Source organism: Felis catus, chromosome C2, assembly GCF_018350175.1.
Source record: "Felis catus isolate Fca126 chromosome C2, F.catus_Fca126_mat1.0, whole genome shotgun sequence".
Taxonomy (NCBI): Eukaryota; Metazoa; Chordata; class Mammalia; order Carnivora; family Felidae; genus Felis; species Felis catus.
In genome coordinates this window covers 70,762,293-70,778,546 of record NC_058376.1, presented here as the reverse complement: position 1 = coordinate 70,778,546, position 16,254 = coordinate 70,762,293, and the positions used below count along the sequence as shown (strand labels likewise).

The 16,254-nt window shown below is 40.3% G+C and overlaps 1 long non-coding RNA gene across 4 annotated transcripts in view; it reads left to right on the top strand.

Annotated features, from left to right (window-relative positions):
* Nucleotides 1-11,178, top strand: part of LOC109503484 — a 33,943-nt gene extending 22,765 nt beyond the window's left edge. Inside the window, exons 6-8 of one of the 4 annotated variants that reach the window (XR_006585119.1) lie at nt 1,341-1,496; nt 4,031-4,104; nt 11,121-11,156. This is a non-coding gene — a long non-coding RNA (uncharacterized LOC109503484). Of the gene's footprint in view, nt 1-1,340; nt 1,497-4,030; nt 4,105-7,132; nt 7,368-11,120 lie in introns of those variants that run through there. The other 3 variants (XR_006585117.1, XR_006585118.1, XR_002162483.3) reach the window with 3 other exon arrangements.
* The last annotated feature ends 5,076 nt before the right edge of the window (nt 11,179-16,254 follow it).

The window sequence follows — 16,254 nt, the reverse complement described above, 5'->3', positions numbered from 1 at the left end:
GCGCAAAGCCCTTTATGCTAATTTTTATAACGGCTTTATTCATAATAGCCCAACAACTGGAAACAACCAAATTTTGTGAACTGGTAAATGAACAGACTGTCGTACATATCAACTACGGAATACTACTCAGCAATAAAAAGGAGCAAAGCTACTGATGCATGCAAATCATAGTGAAATTGCAAAAGCATTATGAAAGTACAGAAGCCAGACTCAAAGGCTACATGCTCTGCGATTCCATTTACATGACACTTTGAAAAGGCCAAAACAATGACAGGGACAGAAAGTAGATCAACGTGGTGGGGATTTTTCTACCAAAGGGTATGGGGGAATCTGGGGCATGATGAAACCGATACCCTGATTGTGTGTGGTTACACAGTTGCGCAGATTGTCAAAACTCACTGAACTGTACATTTAAAAAGGATGATTTCACTCTATCTAAATTAACGCACTAAACCTGACTTTAAAGAAGCCCTAAGGTATTTTTATTAAGATATTATTATCACTTATGTTCATGTGAGCTAATATTTGAGTATTTAATATGTGCCAGCCACTATGCTATACATTTTGTATATATGTATATACATATACATATATACATATATATGTGTATATATACGTATATATACATGTGTGTGTATATATATATATATATATATATATATGGTTAGAGGGTTATTAGATGAAGAAACTAAGGCTCAAAGAGGTTAAGAAACTTGCTCAAGTCCATAGAGGTGCTAAGAGGAGCTCAAGAGCTGAAGTTTGAACCCAGGTACATCTAATTCCAGAACCATCACATCTTCCTGCCCTAGTCCAAGATGTCAGCATAATCAACTCTCATATGTCTAGTTAGGACTTCTCAGCCTTGGCACAACTGACATCTGGATGCGGTTTTGTTTTGGAGGGCTGTTCTGTGCATTGTAGGATGTTTAGCAATATCTCTGGTCTCTACCCACTAGCTGCCACTAGTACCCCCTCAGTTGTAACAGCCAAAAATATCTCCAGACATGGCCAAATGTACCCTGGCGGCAAAGTTTCCCCTACCCCATCCCAACTCCCCATTGAAAACACTGAGATTTCAGTGAGACTGTCCCAAAGAGAGTCCTGTGTGGAGCCCCTGGGAATGTTGAAGATTCAGAGAAGATATCTGGCATGTTTTGGTAGCTGGGGCTTAGACTTAAGTGAAGAATTTGGGCAGTAGTAAATCCTCAAAAGGTAATTAATTCTACCTAAAGCTCATATGATGAAATACATATGGAGATGAACATAGGAACACCAAGATGAAACTGTGAAGTTTCATGACAAATATTTATGTCAAAATGCATGGTTTCCTTCCTATGCAGTCATCCTGGGAAGGTTTATGCTTGGGCCAGAAGTGCCCCACTATCTAGGTTGGTGCTGAGGCTGCCTTTGAGAACCGCCTCTGCTTTGAAATCTCTACTTATGCCAAGTCTTCATCTTTTGGAAACAACTAGCAGTTACCAAAGATGGTGGATAAGGTGAGTAATCAACCTGGGTGATTATGTTTTTTCTCAAAAAGAAGATGTGACCACAGAAGAACTCTGTGGCCTATCACCATATATAAAAATTAACTCAAAATGGATCAACAACCCAAATGTAAGAGCTAAAACATATAGTTTTATAGCTAAAACTCTTCGAAAACATAGGTGTAAATTCTTGTGACCTTATATTAGGCAATGTTTTTAAAACTATCACACCAAAAGCACAAGCAATTCAAAAAAATAGATAATTTGGATTTCATCAAAATTAAAAGCTTTTGTGCTTCAAATAGCACTATCAAGAAAGTAAAAAGACAATCCACTGAATGGAAGATATTTGCAAGTCACATATCTGATAAAGGATTAATATCCAGTATATATAAAGAACCCTTACCCTGCAACAATAAAAAGACAAATACTCCGATTTTATTTTTTTTAATGTTAATTTATTATTTTGAGAGAGAGAGAGAGAGAGAGAGAGAGCACGAGCAGGGGAGGGGCAGAGAGAGGGAGACACAGAATCTGAAGCAGGCTCCAGGCTCTGAGCTGTCAGCACAGAGCCCTATGTGGAGCTCAAACCCACCAACTGTGAGATCATGACCTGAGTCAAAGACACCTAACTGACTGAGCCACCCAGCCACCCCACAAATACTCTGATTTTAAAATGGGCAAAGGAAACACACATTTCTTCAAAGAAGATATGCAAGTGGAAAATAAGCATGTGAAAAGATGCTCAACATTATTAGTTGTCAAGGACATGCAAATTAAAACCACAATGAGATACCATATCATCATACCCACTAGGATGGCTACACCAAATGTTGACAAAGATATGGAACAATTGGAGCCTTCATACATTGTTGATGGGAATGTAAAATAGTGCTGCTGCTGCTGTAGAAAAGAATTTGACAATTCCTCAAAAAGTTAAACATAGAGTTAACATATGACTCAGCAATTTTTTTCAAATCAAAAAAAATTTTTGATGTTTATTCATTTATGAAAGACAGAGTGAAGCAAAGGGTGGGGGCAGAGAGAGAGGGAGACACAGAATCGGAAGCAGGCTCCAGGCTCTGAGCTGTCATCACAGAATCTGACGTGGGGCTCGTGCCCATGAACCACAAGATCATGACATGAGCCGAAATCATGACACTTAACCAACTGAACCACCCAAGCTCCCCATGACTCAGCAATTTGATTCTTAGATGTATAACCAAGAGAAATGAGAACACATGTCCACAACAAAAACTTGTACAGGAATGTTCATAGCAACAATATTAATAGTAGCAAAAATATGGGAACAACCCAAAAGTCTGCCAATTGATGAATGGATAAACAAATTGTGATACACTCATCCCATGGACTATTATTTAGCCATAAAAAGGAATAAAGTACTGTTACATGTTATAACATGGACGAGCCTTGAAAATATTATATGATTCCACTTATATGAAATGTCCAGCTGGAATAGCCAAATTCGTAGAGGCAGAAAGCAGATTAGTGGTCCCTGGGGATTGGAAGGAAGGGGTAGAGGGGAATGACTGCTAATGCGTATAGGGCTTCTGTATGGGGTGATGAAACATTCTGGATTAGAAGTGGTGATGGTTGCACAACTTTGTGAATGCACCAAAAAACTGAATTATACACTTTAAAAGGGTGAATTTTGTGGTGAGTGAATTTTATCTCAATTATTTATTTCCTCAATAGTTTAAAAAAATAACTCTGTAAGGTGACTATTATCTCTGTTTTACATAAAAGAAAACTCAGTTTCAGAGGCAACAAATTATTCTAAGTTGCTGAATAAAATGTGAAAATTTGCCTTCGCACCTCCAAGCTCTAGCAAACTAGAAGCAGTATTTGCTTCTCAGTCCTTTTTTTATGTAGTCGTGTGTGTGTGTGTGTGTGTGTGTGTGTGTGTGTGTGTGTGTGATATAAATGTAATATAAATCATGTTATACTTATTGTTCTACACCTTGCTGGTTATTTTTATTTTATGTTTTACTTTAGTTATCAAACCATGGGTATATGGACACTATATATACAGAGACAGAGACAAAGACAGACAGAGACAATGAGAGAAAGGAGTTCTTAGTATTCATAGAATGAACATGCCAGAATTTCTTTAATTACTTCCTCTCTTGGTGGATATTTCAGCCCATCTATTCTGTAAACAGTGTGTTTATTCCCCAGAGTTTCACCGTTTTAGCCCACTACTCTTCTCACTCCTACCCACTCTCCCTGGATTATCTCTCCTTCACTCTCATGTTACCCCCTATCCAATGAGATCTCCCCAGTACCTCCATTAGATAAGAGGATGCCACCCTAGATTGTGTACTTTTGAGGTCCCTGCACATGCAAACATACACAGTGTAAGTTGATTGAGGACTACCTAGGCACCACTGTCATTCAGGATCCAGTACAGGTACAACGTGACCTATGTGTTGAAACATCCCCTATACCAATTAGTGCTATTCAGGTCCCTGGGGAAATACTTCTCCTCATCTCTTGCCCTGTGTTCTCCCCCCCCCCCAAAAAAGCAACTGCCTCCAAATTTATGTTTCTGACATTGGAGATGGATACTGCTTCTGAGTTCAGAGAGGATTTGAGCAGAGTAAGTATTTAGACAATTAACTTGTCAACTCCTTCTTAGACTGTGTAATAGATTATTGCATAACAAAGTGTTTCCCAGTAGTGCTGAACATCATTTTCTTGCTTCTTTTCACATTCTAAATTGTAATTCTCTTGGTATTCACAATAGTTGCACAGAGTGATGGAGGAACATTGTACTATATTAAACAATATTATTGTTAATCATACAAACTAGTTAATAGGATTATTTTAAATTTGTGTGTATGGTAAGTTCTAGGCATACATAAGTGAAGCTGTGGAAATAACCAACCAGATGGCTTGTGGTAAATTGTTTGCAAAGACAGCTGTCAATAATTCCTCCCATCCCTGTCCACTCATGCCATTTCTCCCATCAAGAACTAGAGATTGGGGCGCCAGTCTGGCTCAGTCAGTGGAGCATATGACTCTTGGTCTCAGGGTTATGAGTTCAAGCCCCATGTTGGGCATGGAGCCTAGTTAAAAAAAAAAAAAAGTAGGGTCTGTTTCTCTCCATTTGAATCTGGGATGACTTTATAACTTGCCTTGACCAGTAGATTGGGACAGAAGTGGCTGAGTCATTTCAGGGGCTGAGCCTTAGGCCTAGCAGCTTTCTGCTTTCCTGCTAGGATCCAGCCATAATGCAAGGAAGCCACATTCATTCAGACTACTGAATGATGAGAAAACCATGTAGAGAGAGAGAGAGAGAGATCCTAACCTCCTAGCTATTCCCTCAAAGGCCCCAGACATGTGAATGAGGTCATCTTAGACCTCCTAGCTCCCACTGAGCCACCCCATGACTACAGTCTCATGAATGAGCCCAAGGAAGACCGGTGGATCCGGCAGCCAACACATAGAATAAGAAATTAATAGATCATTATTTTTAACCACTAAGTTTTGAGGTACTTTGTCATGCAGCAAAAGATAACTAAAATCTGAACATCGCTAGAGTTGAGAATAATTCTATCTTAATAACAATATTCAATAAGATTTAAGTTGTCAGAAAACTAAAGCTTTCAAATTTAAATAGTTTTGATTTAAATGTTTGATACTAATTATAATTTGTATTTTGCTTTTTAATTTTTAACAGTTTTGAATAGTTTAGAAGAAAATAACTTTGAAAAACTTACATGAAAGATAATTTTTAAATCCATACATTTCTTTGGTTTATATTTTTCATGACAATTTATTTAAAATTTTGTGTACTTTTAGTAGTTACATTTATTTTGTTAGCACTTTGAATCACTGTTATCCACTGAATACAAATTATGTGAAAATCTTCATTATAACATTCCTGAAAATTTTGCTGAAATGAAGGCATGAAAAAATAAATTTCATGGAGTAAACAGCAATTCATGAATTATGTGTATATTTTATGACTCATCCAACTGCCAACCCATCAAGAGAACTCCCAAGGTGTCTTTGTCATTTTGCCAGTATTCAGTCATATCAAAGCCATTGCTTTATGCATGATTTAAAATTTTCATCATTATGTAGATATGTGTATCAAGGTAAATGGAGACAGTATTTTTACAGTAAGTTTGATTTATAACTCTTTAATATTTAGGTCTATGTTGTATGGTAACTTGTACTCTTGTCTCAGGCCCTGCAAATGTTAGGGACAGACTTGTCTCTGTCATGGCCTGTCCTTCAACCACCTGACACATATTTGTCTACTAGATAGTCCCACCTGTTTGCCTAAAAGAACTTCAGAATCCATCTTGTCCAAAACTAAATTCACCATTTTTCTCTACCATACCTCCTTCTTCTTCTGGTGATTTCTCTGTCAGTCACCCAAGCTAGAATCCCAGACAACATCCTGGGTTTCTGCACCCTGTTACTCTCCCTTAACTTTCTAAATAATTCTGTCATCTGCCCCAGTTTGGACCTTGAGAGGCAGTATCACCCTGGACAGTGCTTGCTGCTCAAACTTCAGAGTTATCTGGAGGGTGAGTGTGTTCAAACACAAGTTACTGAGGCTCTACCCTCAGAGTTTCAGATTCACTAGGTCTGGGGTACGACCCGCTCATTTGCATTTCTAATAAGTTCCTGTCAGCTGTTACTGCTGGTCTGGGGCTGCACTTTGAGACCCATTGGCCTACAGGTTGATCTAAAATTTTACTCTTCTTATGTATCGTGTGACCTTAGGTGAGTTCCTTATTTTCTCCAAGACTGTTTCTTGGTCTATATAATGGTGATAAAGGTCTTACCTTTGAGAGCTGAATTAAATGAGATAATACAGGTAAATCACTCAATACAATAAGACTGTGCAAGTAAGGGCTTAATAAAAGAAGATGTATGTAGAGAAGAAGGGAAGGTGGTTATTCAGTCCTTACCATCTTCTCTTGGACTTACTACTGGCCTTCTCCATCCCTTATCGAACCATCTGCATGATTTGCTCTGACCACAATCCTTTCCTTTCTACTCATGCCTGCCCCAAAACATTTAAATATGTTCAAATCTCCTTCAATTTTTAAAAAGCCTGTCATCCGGCTTTGACTCCATTCCTTCCTTCAGCCACCCTATCTCTATCCTTTTCTTCATATCTAAGCATCTTGAAAGAATTGTTTAGGATGGCTCTCTCTACTTCTTCCATTCAAAGTCACTTCTCAGTGTAGTATGGTCTGGACTTTGCTTCCACAGTCCCCTAAGCCAGTTCTTTCTGAAAAAACAAATGGGTCCTCCTTATTGCCAAATCTTCTGGATACTTGATACTCTTCGACACCTAACACTGCAGACACATCTTCTATGGGAGGCAGTTTCAAAAATGGATCCTAGTGATCTCCACCTCCCGGTATTCACTCCCTTTTATAATCCTCTCCCCTGGTGTGTAGACTGAGCCTGGAAACTTTGTTCTAATGAAGAGAGTCAGACAAAAGTGAGATGGGATGATGATGTGGCACTTTGGAGGTTAAGTTATGAAAGACTTGCTTGCACTTTTCCTCTGAATCTTCTTGTTCGTTTGCTCTGTTGAAGCAAACTCCCAGGTTGCAAGGTACCTGAGGAGGATCTGTGTGTGGCCTTCATCCTAACAGCTCTCGGAAAATTGAACCCTGCCAACAATTGGAACAGTTTGCTAACAGTTTGGAAGAGGATCACTTTCCAATCAGGCCTTCAGATGAGCCCACAGCCTTGGCTAACACCTTATTGCAGACTTGTAAGATATCCTAAAACTCTTCGTGACCCACAGGAAGAGTGAGATGTTAAACAGGAATTGTTTTCAGCCACTAAATTTTGGGGTAATTGTTCCACAGCTATAGATAACTTATTTATCTTCCTTCTTTTTTTTTTTTTTTAATTTTTTTTCCAACGTTTTTATTTATTTTTGGGACAGAGGGAGACAGAGCATGAACAGGGGAGGGGCAGAGAGAGAGGGAGACACAGAATTGGAAACAGGCTCCAGGCTCTGAGCCATCGGCCCAGAGCCCGACGCGGGGCTCGAACTCCCGGACCGCGAGATCGTGACCTGGCCGAAGTCGGACGCTTAACCAACTGCGCCACCCAGGCGCCCCTTATCTTCCTTCTTAAAACTACTCTCCCATGGACTTTCACAACCCCTGGTTTTCCTCCCTGTTTCCTCTTTATCTCTGCTCCCTGGGTTCTTCTGACTATGCTCTCTTACCTCCTACTGTTTCTCAAGGTTCTTCTCTACATACATTTTCTTGCCCGTGACACCCATTCATATGCCATCTATAATCAAGTGATCCTCAAATTTATAATCCAGTGACCCTCTTTTAAGCAGCAGGCCCATAAATGCAACTGTGTAAAGGTCATTCTCACCTAGGTGTTGGTCTCAAAGACACTCAGACTCAGCATGTCCCAAACAGAACTTGTTTCCCACCAAAGCCCTCAACTTCCTATGTTTCCTGCCTCAGTGAGCCACCTGATGGTTGGTCAAACCAGATGGTTGCAGTTGGTCAAACCAGAAAACTAAGAGTCATCTTTCATTTCTTTATTTAACAAATATTTAAAGAAACTTTTTTTTAACTATTTTTGAGAAATAGAGCACAAGTGGGGGAGGGGCAGAGAGAGATCAGGAGACACAGAATCCAACGCCAGCTCCAGGCTCTGAGCTGTCAGCACAGAGCCCAATGCAGGGCTCAAACCCACAAACCGTGAGATCATGACCTGAGCCAAAGTCGGCCGCTTAACCGACTGAGCCACCCAGGCGCCCCTATTTAACAAGTATTTTTGGGGCACCTACAGTGTGCCAAGCAGTGTTATAGGCTCTAGGAGAGTTTACAATCTTGTGGGGAGACAGACAATGAAGATAATAAATAAATTATGTACCATGTTAGAGTGAGATATATATCACAATAAATGCTATTGGGGGAAACTGAGCAGGCAGAGCAATGAATTTCATGGAGAGTGAATTCGTGGTATTAGATGGGGTGGTCAGAGTAGGTCTCACAAAGAAGGAGACACCTGCAGGTATGAGGACTGTGCTATGTGAGTACTGGGGAAAAGAGCATTTCAGGAAGAGAGGACAGCTAGTTCAAAGGCTTTGGCTGGGAATTTAACTGGGGCTTTGAGGAACAGCAAGGTGGCCAGTGTGGCTGGAATAGAGAGAACGAGGGGGAGATGATTAGAAACGAGGTCAGTGAGATACCCAGCCCAGATCATGTACAGCCTTATTGCCATTGTAAGGATGTGGGGTTTTTCTCTGAGTACCATAGGAAGCCGTGGGAGGGTTTGAGTGCAGAAATCCCATGGTCAGTCTGGTTGCTATGTTTAGAATAGGCTATTGAGAAATTGTTCCTCTTCTTTTTATCTCTCAGCCCTTAAATCTATTTTGCACACTAAGCCCTGCGTATTTTATCTCTTAAATATAACTTGAACCCATCTGTTTCTCTTAATTTCTATTGTTACTCCTTAAGTTGAGCCAACCACATCTCTTGTTCGTTCATTCAAAGAATACTTTTTGAGCAGCTACTATGTTCCAGGCACTGTTCCTATTCTTGGGACACAGCAGTGAGAGACAGCCTGTATGGAGCTTACATTTCTCCCCTTGGATGTATTGCCTTTAAAAGTTTACCACCTCTTAAAGCGTCTTATGTACGTACTTGGTTACTCCCTTGTTGTGTCCTTTCCTCAGCAACATGTCAACCTTGTGAGATCAAGGACATTGTCTGTTCTGTTCACCAACTGTATTCTCAGTGCCTAGGACTGCACCTTGCATACAATACGTGTTTGGTACATACTAGTTGAATGACACTTTGTCGGTCTATGTGCATTGTGTTATATGCGATGACGTCTGGTATTCTTTATTCTATCCCATTATGTTAAACTGAAAAATCCCTGCCCCTTACAACTTGTATATATATATATATATATAGTCAAATTGGTTTCCATACAACACCCAGTGCTCATCCCAACAGGTGCCTTCCTCAATGCCCATCACCCACTTTCCCCTCTCCCCCATGCCCCATCAACCCTATGTTTGTTCTCAGCATTTAAGAGTCTCTTATGGTTTGCCTCCTTCCCTCTCTGTAACTTTCCACTCCCCCTTCCCCTTCCCCCTGGTCTTCTGTTAAGTTTCTCAGGATCCACATATGAGTGAAAACATATGGTATCTGTCTTTCTCTGCCTGGCTTATTTCACTTAGCATAATGCTCTCCAGTTTTATCCACATGGCTACAAATGGCCAGATTTCATTCTTTCTCATTGCTAAGTAGTATTCCATTGTATATATAAACCACATCTTCTTTATGCATTCATCAGTTGATGGACAACTTTAAACTTGGTTTCAGAATCTGGACTTTAACTGGAAGTTCTACAAACGCTACTCTTGCATTCTCTACAACCAGTCTTCTTTCCAACTTGGAAGTCGTGTCAGGTTACTTCCCTGCATGAAATCTTTCCATGGAACTCTGTTGATCTTAGACTGTTTTCCCCAAACACCAGTCGCTTATGGTTGCTAGTGTACCAACTATCATATAATAGTGCATTTAATATTTTTGTTTACAAATTGAATCACTTTTTCTCACTCAGCCTCATCTCAAGTGGTAACCTAAGAGAAATAATATATCAGATCAATGGGTTATATATTTTTCTAATGTATATTAAATCCATTAACTGCCCAAATAAAAAATGCTGGTTTGTGTACCATCTAAACTTCTGTTGCTTACCACCCAGCCACACTCTGGGGAAACCTGCTCTCAGGACAAAGGGCAGATGCCTTGGCTTGGCCTTCGAGGCACTTTGGAGCTTACTGGTGCTTTCCACTAGTGCAGTCTCTCTTTCTCTCTACCACTTCCTGCACTCATTCATTCTGAATAACTGACCGGTCCCTGAATGCACTGAGTTCTCTCTGGCTCTAGGACTTTGTACTGCCATCTGCTTCCTCTTTTCTGAGCTCCACCAGCACCCCCACCTCACCCCCTTTCAGGTCTAGCATAAATGTCACCTTGGGGAAGCTGGTGGGTCTGGGATCCCCTGCTTACCCCGTCTCAGAATGCATCCCCTGAAGCAAAGTGGCTTCTTCATATCTTGTACTCCAACTGAAGACTGCAAGTCCTTTTGGGGAGGAAGAGTATCTTATTTACCGTAGTATTTCTGGTTTTAAGTATAGTACCAGACATTCAGTAGCAATTTGGTTAATGAATAAAAAAAAAAAAAGTACGGATTTCTCAAGGAAACGAATGCCACTAACACTCAGCACATTGTCTGACACATACTAGTCACTCAGAAAACATCTTTGAGGGGCTGAAAATAGTGAGGGCTGCTCCTTGACCTAGGGACATTACCTTTTGTTTCATTATTTGAGAGGTAGTCTCAAATTCTAATGTCTTTGCTCCACATGACATGATTCTCTTCTCTCTGCCCAGGAAGAGGTCAGAAATGAGGTAAAATGTCTATCTGTGGCCTAAGAGGCTTTTGGTCCCTTGGTAAACTAGTGTACACTGACAGAGGGTGGGATGTGTGGGGGTACATATCCGTATGAAGTGTGAAGTAGCTATAATGTAAATAGTAAACATTTGAATTAATATTAAAAAAATTTTAATGTTTATTTATTTTTGACAGAGACAGAGACAGAGCATGAGTGGAGGAGGGGCAGAGAGAGAGAGACACACAGAATCTGAAGCAGCCTCCAGGCTCTGAGCTGTCAGCACAGAGCCTGATGCGGGGCTCAAACTCACGGCCTGTGAGATCATGACCTGAGCTGAAGTTGGACGCTTAACTGAGTGAGCCACCGAGGTGCCCCAACATTTGAATTAATATTAAAATCCATACTCCATGCATGTTTTCAGTACATTGAATGTTATTTTATTACATATAGTTTCCCCCCACTATCTGAAAGTAGAGCATTCCTTTGAAAACTGATGTAAGCTGAAATGGCATACAGCAAAGAAACAATTACCGTGAGTGCATATGAAAAAATGTTTGAGCATTTCCAGACCCCTAACATGACTTCTCTTAGGCTTTTCTGAAACCTTAGGACACAGCTTGCTAATGAATATGCAGGATAAATCAAGATAAAGCACAGAGAGATGCTCACAGATGACACAGTTCGGAACTGTGACAGCTAGATACTGAGAGGCTGAGTGTGGTTCCCGGAGAAGGAGCTTGGTGGGGGGGGGGGGGGTCACCCTCACTGCTCCGGGTGCATGCTGCCTCTATGACATCTTCCTGCAGAACAAATGCTGAACATTTTGGTATAAAATCCTTTTTTTTTTTTTTTTTGGTAAAAGTGAAAATCCTCTTGGGATTTCTTTCCATCACTGAAAACAGGTACTAATGTAGGCCTTGCATAAAAGTGAAGAGGTATAACATGAACTTTGAAAAAGCATGGGTTACCTGTATCCAGAGTTTGATGCCATTATCCCTATTTTCTGAGATTCTACAACCTATGCAATGTTTAAGACTGATAGTTAAACATTAAAAAAAAAAAAAAAGGGTGCCTGGGTGGGTGGCTCAGTTGGTTAAGTGTCCAACTCTTGATTTCAGCTCAGGTCAGGCGGGATCAAGTGGTTTGTGAGATTGAGCCCTTGCTTTGGGCTCTGTGTTGACAGTGCAGAGTGTGCTTGGGATTCTCTCTCTCTCTCTCTCTCTCTCTCTCTCTCTCTCTTTCTCTCTCTCTCTCTTTCTCTCTGACCCTCCCCCACTTGCCACACACAGGCGCTTTCTCACTCTCTCAAAATAAACATTTAAATAAAAGACTGATAGTAACAATGTTTCTTACAACCATGTGTGCCATAGGTAATAAAGGTTTTACAGCAATTAAATTCTGCTCAAAGATTTTTATTTCTCTTTTCTGTAATGACTCCACTATCTGGCATCTTGGGGACTATGGTATTTGGTATAAATGGAACTTCCAAATAACTGATGTTTAGTCTTGTAAAACAACCAAAACATTAAAAAACAAAAAAGATGGGAACTTTCCCAATATGCTGCACACTCCTCTGGCTTTTGAAACAAAATGCCCCAAATATTAACAGAGCCATGCTGACCAGGAGCTCTCCCTTTGGACTCCAGGTATTTGGACACCATATCTGTCCATGCTGGAGGTCTAAGGAGCATACATAGGGACTCGGATGATAGGGCACCTGGGGCTAAAGAGGTGATAACTTTAGCTCTGATGCTGAAACATTTTCTTACAAACAAAAGTAAACCCCAATCGACTGATTTGAGCCATTCCCTTTCCCCTTTTTTCATAAGGAAAACATAAACCTTACATAGCTAAATAATTTCCTTCAGCAAAGTGTAAAATGGTTGACTTTATAAAATGTCAATTAGCGAATGAAACGATAAAAGTCTCTTCCCACCAGAAAATGATCTACTTTATCACCGATGCTGTCGTTTTTCTGTTCACCATCACTGCTATAGAGCACTCTCACCTCATTTCCAACTTGCATTTGTTCTTCATCTTTACTTGTTCACATTTTGTTCATGCAGTATGGAGAATTATTCTGCAACCATTTCAAGGCGTGTATGTGTGTGTGTGCACGTGTGTATGTGAGTTGGAAAGGATTTGCTTCAAAGCTTACACTTTTTTATCAGGAAATAAATGCTTCTTAAAATGTGAAAGTCCTGCGTAATGTTTGATATTCGTACAGAATTTCACATGTACATTTTAAGATGTATGAACAGAATGGAAACCATTGTTTTGGTATCAGACTGATATGCTAGTCCATAGGCTTCCTCGGTGAGGGAGCCCAGAGCACCCTCTGTATACCTCTGTGTTATCACAGCATGTTATGCTGAAATTATATCATTTATCTGTCTCCTCCATTAGTCTAAGAGCTTCTCATGAGCTTAGACCATGTCCTAGCCTTCTCTGAACCCCAGCGCTTGTGTTCTTATGTAGCAGCATAATCTTCAGGAAAGTGTAAAGTGGCGACCTTTATGAACGATCAATTGGCAAATGAGAAGGTAACACAGCCTCCATCCCAGTACTTCATTCTTGTGTTCTTGTGCATCTTGACTTTTCACTCATGTTTTCCTGTGATGTCGTCCAAACCATAGTTACCTCAGGGCTGATGAACTTTAGTGCAACCTGTACCTTTTTTACCTCCTGTTGAGTCCTGTGAGTTTGTAATAAATGTTTATAGTGAACGTTGGCAGGTAGGAAAATGGTCTTTTTTTGGGAAATGAACTCTTTCTTTGTGTTGATCTCCACGATTGTTTGGCAACCGGGTAGGTTTTTTGATTTTTGGTTTTTTTAGATTTAATGTACATTTATTCTTAACACATAGAACATACAAAGGTTTTATACTGAATAAATGATATTCATTAAGCCAAAAAAAAAGGGAAGAAGGAATTTACATCAAGTTTTAGCTACATTGTTTGAAATACAAGTATGCAGTTTTTGTTTTTTGTTTTGAGAGAGGGAGAGAGCACACTTGAGCAGGAGAGGGGCAGGAGGAGAGAGGGAGAGAATCTCAAGCGGGCTCCACACGCAGTGTGAAGCCCAACATGGGGCTTGATCCCATGACCCTGGGATAATGACCTGAGCGGAAATCGAGAGTCAGACACTTAACTGACTGAGCTACCCAGGCATGCCTAAATATGCAGATTTGATCACTGAAAAAAATCTCAGTGTGTTTCTTCATCAGGAACTTCAACTGAACCTAGGGCTTTTTTATACCTTGATTAGAAAGAAAACAAAACAAAACAAAAACCCAGAAAAAAGATTCTAAGTTGATTGGCTGCTGAGACAGCAAGGACTTTTTACAGACCCCTGTACAGCATTGCCCCAGGAAGGGTGATGTCAGGCAAGAGATTAAATAGCTGTGTCTCGCTTTGTGCAGGTCACCCACCAACTTGTTAACTCATCATACTATCAAGGGGTAGCTGAGAAAGGGACCAAACTGTGGGGGTCCAAGGTTATGTGCAACACACAACATCATATACATACACACATGGCAATGCGGCCACTGCAGCTAAAGGTTAAAACCAGTTCTAAGAGGTGATCTCAGGGTTATTCATATAATCAGGGAGGAGAGAAAGAGGTCAGGGTGTTGTAGGTTCACACATGACACTTTGGGGGGAGAGCCTTTTTTTTTTTTCTCCTCCAAGTTTAACTAAAAATAGTTTTAAAAACTGCAGCTTGAGGTGCCTGGGTGGCTCAGTTGATTGAGCACCTGACTCTCGATTTTGGCTCAGGTCACGATCTCACGGTTCCTGGGTTCAAGCCCTGCATCCGGCTCTGCGTGGACAGTGCGTAGCCTGCTTGGGATTCTCTCTCTTCCTCTCTCTCTCTGCCCTTCTCCCACTCTCTCTCTCTCTCTCGACATAAATAAATAAACTTAAAAAAAAAACCACCCTATTGCTTGCTGCTAACCCAGAGTTTTCTCTTATTTCCATGTGAGACATTATCATCACAGTATGTTTATAGAATCAGGTATACAGTACATGAAAGGATCTGCACTCTACTGCACAGGCTTTCCAGTGAACAGGGTCTAGCAACAGTGTAGTTTTAATATTTCCTGGGAAGTCCACAATTCTGACGTGGTTTTAAATTATAAGACAACGGTAAAAACAGGAAAGAAAAATTCATCGGGGCATTATATTGCGCTATCTGGCAGTGTGAATGAAATGCAAATGTATGAAAGCTTTGAAAACTCTAGAATAATAAAAATTTCCAATTGCCATTCTTTCTTTTTTTATGGAAACCCACAGCTTTAATATATATAAGAGTAATTAACTTGTCTTCATTCTGCTTAAACTTTGAGAGAGAAGAGGTAGAAACTTGATTTACTGGTATTTACTGAGTAGAAAATAGCAAGCATCTTCACAATAGACCAATTTCATCAGCCTTGTAAATAAAATTATTCAGGCAAAGATTATGCTCCGAAATAAATTCTTCGAATAATGTTACAAATTTTCCCTGTAGTTTAATTGCCTAGTTTTTTCCTAGCTCCATCTAGCTATCATATAACCTTTTTATTCCCCATGCTAAGTATCCTGTAAAATACTTTTCCACTTAAATCATTTTTTTGGTACTTGTGTGGTTTCTTTTCCCTTGCCTCAATCTACTTGCAGGAACTGACTTTTTTCCCCTATTAAATTTTATTTTTAGGAAATTCGGTTCAGCACCATCCTTAAGTCCTTTTTTTTTTTTAATTTTTTTTTCAACGTTTATTTATTTTTGGGACAGAGAGAGACAGAGCATGAACGGGGGAGGGGCAGAGAGAGAGGGAGACACAGAATCGGAAACAGGCTCCAGGCTCTGAGCTCTCAGCCCAGAGCCTGACGCGGGCCTCGAACTCACGGACCGCGAGATCATGACCTGGCTGAAGTCGGACGCTCAACCGACTGCGCCACCCAGGCGCCCCTTTCCTTAAGTCCTTTTTAACAGTGACAATAACCATAACAAGAACAAGAACACGGATCTTCCTCAGTTTATGATGGGATTAATCCTGACGAACCCTTCGTGAGCTGAAAATACTGTAAGTTGAAAATGCATTTAATACCCCTAACCTAGTGAACATGATAGCTTAGCCTACCTTAGACATTCTCAGAACACTTTCATTAGTCTATGGAAGTTGGGCAAAGCCATGTAACACAACAGCCTCTTTTATAATAAAATGTTGACTATCGCATGTAACTTGTTGAATATGGTAGTGAAAAGTGAGAAACAGAATGGTCGTCTGGGTGCAGAATGATGTGAGTGTACCTGTTGTTTACTCTCCTGGTCTTGTGGTTGACTGGGAGC